Here is a 5846-nt window from a genome sequence, read left to right on the forward strand (position 1 = left end):
CTCTAAGTTCCCATACTCTCACCCGTGGAAAACCCTCTACGACTGCACTTCCACATGCCCCCAAGTCCCCCATTCTAGTCAGGGCTGGATAACTCCACGCTGTCTCCAGTCCAGTGTCACTCCTCAGGCTTTGTGTTCTCATGTTCATTACCCTCGGGGCCCGTCACACATGCCCACAGCACACCTCATGCATGCCTCTTGGGCTGGCTTTTTCAAAAAGGAAAGGCAACTGGCTTTGCGCAGAAAGCAGCACCTGAGAAGGAGGGGATTATGCCTGTGCTTTCATGTGACTGTTCAGGGGTGAGAGCACTTCCCCAAGATGTTTGAGAATTAGGTTCAGTTCCCTTCTCCACCTGTGAAAACTTGAACCCATGTGTTCCAGCTTCCAGAATGAAAAATGCACCAAGTGTCAGCATAGATTGGGTTTGGCCTTTCTCCATGTAAAGTCATCCCGCCCTTCACAAAGCCTTCCAGTATTCACTGAGGTAGCAAGTGTGCATGTATTGGTTATGGCACCCACCTAGAGGACAGGCATCCTGAGTTCCTGTCTCTGTTCCAGATGTTCATGTATTTCACATAAACATCAGGTACACACCAGTTTCCCATCACTTGTTGCAACCCTCCTTCCTTGCAAAGCAACTCACTTTTGTAGGAACTGAGATGCATAACTCATATGAGGGACTCCACCGCGGTGCTGACACACCAAATTGTAACACTGCAACACTGAGCATCCCAACACTTCAACGGTCCGGCCAAACCCAGCCCAGCACACCTCTGTGCCTCTTGTCCCGTATGAATGAGAGATGCTATGCCTATATAGCATATAATAGCGCAGGGTTATAAGCTTAGATCTGAAAGCTGTTGCACTACATCCCTTGTGCTTCCAAATGTGGTGGTATGTCCACCAGCCTCCCAGAGGGGCTCACGAGGAGCAGCAGCACAATGTGCACAGCAGTCCCCCAACTGGCACAGCTGCCACTGGCTCTTGTTCTTGCTACAAGACTCCAGTGGCAATGTAAATGTGAAATCAACTTAAATAATGTTAATAAAAATTAGCTTCTAAATATTTTAGAATGAGCCAGAGCAGTAGGAGTACTGTACCTAGACAGCAATTTGTGAACTCCTGAGTTTAGCCCTGGCTCTACAAGCCCCTCTCTGCCAGTTCCCCTATTTGTAGAACAGTGATATCTCCCCCATTTCCCATGGAGGCAGCTGTTGTGATCTGTTGGTGTTTGGTCAGTTGGCTGATGATTCAGATTGTTGTACAAATGTATGTGCAATCCTGGTGTTGGATAATTATACATTTTTAAACTTTGGGAGTTTGAGCATGCCTTGCTATCAATATCCCAGCAACTTCTACTCTCAGTTTGTATTTTCTGGTAATAATTTTATGTATGGTTTACAAATGCATCAAAAATAACTTTTCTTAATCAGAGCTGACAACTGTACACAGTGCTTTTCTGTTTAATACTTAGTTCAAGCCCTTAACCTGCTTCTGGGCTGATAATCAACAGGACATTTCTGCTGCATATAGCAACTATCAATCTCCCTCTCTTTCTCTGTTGACTTAAATTAGAGTGTCTCAGGCATTGGTTGAACCTCCTTCATGCAACATTAAATTGTTTTATCAAAGGAGCATAGCTTTTCCCTCCTAAATTCACAACCTGCTATTAACACCCCATCCTCCGGTGTCTTGATTGCTCTGATATTTCATTAGAGGCAGCTCTTCTGCTTCAGGGTTTTGGCTAATTTTGGTTCCTCAGACTGCAAAGTCATACAGTGTAGTCACACACCTAAAGATTACCCATGATCATGGCTATCCTTCTGCTACCTTCTGCTACAAACAGAGGTAATAGATGATACAGAAGGGAGCCATTACTTTGTTATGATCCAGAGCCTTGGAATGACCATACATCACTTTGATATACCTACTCTCAGTATGAGAAGTATAAATCTTTCAGAAACTTTGTTAATGATTTCTCAGTTGCTTAATGTAGCAAGCATAACATAGTGTTCATGTGAAGGATGAGTTAGACAGTAAAATGCAAATGGCTGACTTGCGACAGTTCAGTAGGCAGGAAATGGAGAGAGACAAATACACTCGCTGTGTATTGTATGAACTTGCAGCAGCATTTGACAAAGAAATATTCAAGTTGCTAAGAAACAAATCCAACTGTACCAACATAAATATGAAGTTTTCACCTTCATATTTTCTCATTTATTACCCACAATAAGATAGTGATCTGAGTTTTGGTGACCTTACCGCTAGTGTTTTGTAGCTTGCATTTCACAGGGATGGGACCACAGGACAAGATTGAAGGAGTGGCAGAAGGACAGAAACCTGGATCTCCAATAGCATGAGATGAGGACTGGGGACAGTGGCAGCAAGAGCTGCTTCCAATATCTTCAAGCATTGTCCAAGACAGTAGCTTCACTTCCCACTCTAAGCAACTTGGCAGTGTGATACTTTTACTGCCCACAGTAAGTGTATATCCTGGAGGCCACTGTTTCAATAGTCACCAGTGAAGTAGCTCTATAGCACAGTGTAAATACACTCTTGCCAGAGACATAATATCACCAGTGTCTGAGGCACTGAGGGTTTGGGCAAATTTTCCCTGGATTTATCCCAAACACGCTTGACCTCCTCTGTTGGGCTTGTTGAAAGCAAGAATTGTGGCTCTTCATGACTGACTGCTATTTTTGCTATTTCAGGTAGAGAAAGTCAAAGAGCTTTTGCCTCAGTGCAGCTATCACATGAATTTTACCCCCACCAGATGTGATTTCCAAGCGACTGTGGTGAAAAGCTGTTACAGAATCATTAGAAATGTGTCCCTCTTCATTGCAACAGCAAAAGACCAGCCTTACCAAGCCTTTCCTTGCTGTTCACTGGGAACTGGGTCCACTGAGGCTGCAGTGAATGTAATGGCATTTAGAGGACTGTGATTCAGAAAAGGCACTGCTAGCTTATCATAATACCCCATGTGCAAGTGCTTTTGGCCCAACTCATGAACAAGTGCTTCTGCACCACATGTCCAGTAGTAAGTCTATCACAATTTGAACATCCCTGGCAGCCACAGAAAGGACAAACAACATTTGGAACAACAAAGAATTTTAACAGAAGTTACACAGCATGAGATCTTTGTGGGCCCTGGTTTAGACTAATCAGTCCAGATTATCAGTAGGTACATTGAACAGATGGACAGTTTGTCACATGGAGAGCACTGTAGACACCACATTCTTGTATGTCCTTCACTGCAAGTATCTGAGGGAGCAATATGGACTCAAAGAAGATGCCAGCTGTGCTCCTGCATCCATTCCCCATTCATCATCCAAGCTTGTCATTCCTGTTGTACTTCTGGCTGGTAATCCTGGTTCATACTTCTCCTGATGAAAGTTGAATCAGGAATGAGGAAAAAATCCTCAGAGGTTGTGTTTTTAAAGTCACATTTAATTCCTTTCATTGGAAGCAGATGAGCTTTTGCTTATCCTTTTTTTACTCCCCAAGAATTTTCACAGAAAGTACTGATTTGCTGGAGAAACTGAATAAACACAAACTGCAGAGAGCGGAGCTGTAGCTAGTTTTTGCTTTTTAAAAAAGCAATACAGCAATCCAAATCAAAAGGCATTTGAGAAAATTATGTGGCTTAATCATCTGGTAGAACCTTTCTTATTCCATGAAGAGCTTTGTCAAGAAAGAAACAATCAGGGAAATATATCTAGTTTATCTCACAACAGAACCAGTATCATCTCCTGAAAACAGCAGAAAGTTCTCCAATTCAGGAATGGTATTTAGAGTTAGCTTCCCAGTCCCCTCTTTATGCACCTGAGTAAATGGGGAGGAGGGGTTATTTATATAGGAATACCCTAAGAAAACACGGAGCTGGGATCATCTCTTTGGTAGCATCAATTTTTATTCATCACCTCTTCCCAGGAATTCAGCCATGCCAGATAATAAATTGCAGCACTGTAGAAGAGTATTGCAAAGAGCACTTGGCAATTCTGAACTACTAATCCACATAGTTACAGAATTATTTCTCAAACCCTCCTTTGCTCAGCTCTCTTCAGCTCCTAACCAGGTCATACATCTACGAGCTGCTTCTACACAGCACTATGTCCTCTGTCTCCACACTGGTGACATATTCTCTACCTCTGATCCATGATCTTTCAGCAAGAGCAACTTGCCTATGAACAGGAATGGGAAGGGACATGTAGAAAAGCACTCAGATCCTGCTTTGCCTGGAGATTTTCCCCTATGATGCCCTGAGCAGCTATGACTCACCAGAGCAGGATTATGCACTGTTAAGGTCATACACAGAATTGACAACTGCAGCAACACCTTGTGTTCTTAAAGGTTGTTTTTATACTAAAAGTGGACTGAATTTGCATCTTACTTTTTGATAAGCATGATGCCTTCCTCAAAACAGCAAGTGGTTGGAACCATTTAATCCCATTTGTTCCAGTGATTTTCCTCTGATGGTCACATTTAACTAATGTTGAACTCCTGGGAAGCTAATGAGACATGTGCCTATGGTATGAAGCACACTCTGCAAAATGCTGGGAGAGATGTTCTCTGCCTTTGTGTTTCTAAGGAACCCTGCAAGCCAACCCTGCCAGTGATCAGCTCAGATAAGGGGCTTGTTGCTGGAACCACTCTAGCACATGAAGATTATTTTCAAGACTGCTTCGTGAATAGGATTTATAAAGACCGTGAAAGATATAGCAGGAGACGATTTTTTGTACTATCCTTTTCTTTTGGAGAATCCCCATACCTGCTAGGATATTGGACTACAGGTTTTTCCAGGTGGTGTAAGTAGAAAAAAGGTATTTTTCAGTGGTTACAGGCTGGTATCAATTAGAAATATTGAAGTACAGTTGCTTTGGTTTTCTTTTTACCCTCAAATTTGCAAATAGAGCAATTCCAGGAATACTATTTAGAAAAATGGTGTGTAGACAGGCCAATTTTCATATGACAGCTCTTCACCAGAGGAAAGTAGTGCTTTACGATATGGTGCTTTTCAAAGGAAAATCTATGTGTCTTTGGGAATCCTCTTTCAACGTGTAGTTTGGTGGAAAGCTTATTTATCCAACAGATGTTTACATAATAAATTCAAGCTGTTTATTTCAGAAAGCTCTTGCAGATAGCGACTCATCCATACACTGGAATAAAAAAATATGAGCAGACCAAATGAAGCAGATCTGATGGGTGTCCCAAAAAGGCCTTCAGATCTGAAAACTAAGCAGTTAGATTAAACCAAACATCAGTGAGGCTGAACGCTGGCTGCAGTGTTGACCAGGTAAGCTCATGAGATGGGACACAACCAGCCTGACCTAGTTGAAGATGTCCCCGCTCATTGCAGGAGGATCGAACTAGATGACCTTTGAAAAGGGAAAGGGAAAGGGAAGGGGAAGGGGAGGGGGAAGGGGAGGGGGAAGGGGAAGGGGAAGGGGAAGGGGAAGGGGAAGGAGAAGGGGAAGGAGAAGGGGAATGGGAAGGGGAATGGGAGGGGGAAGGGGAGGGGGAAGGGGAAGGGGAAGGGGAAGGGGAAGGAGAAGGGGAAGGAGAAGGGGAATGGGAAGGGGAATGGGAGGGGGAAGGGGAAGGGGAAAGGGAGGGGGAAGGGGAAGGGGAAGGGGAAGGGAAGGGAGAAGGGGAAGGGGAAGGGGAAGGGGAAGGGGAAAGGGAAGGGAAGGGAAGGGAAGGGAAGGGAAGGGAAGGGAAGGGAAGGGAAGGGAAGGGAAGGGAAGGGAAGGGAAGGGAAGGGAAGGGAAGGGAAGGGAAGGGAAGGGAAGGGAAGGGAAGGGAAGGGAAGGGAAGGGAAGGGAAGGGAAGGGAAGGGAAGGGAAGG

The sequence above is a fragment of the Streptopelia decaocto genome, assembly GCF_964273445.1.
Source record: "Streptopelia decaocto genome assembly, chromosome: 1".
NCBI lineage: Eukaryota > Metazoa > Chordata > Aves > Columbiformes > Columbidae > Streptopelia > Streptopelia decaocto.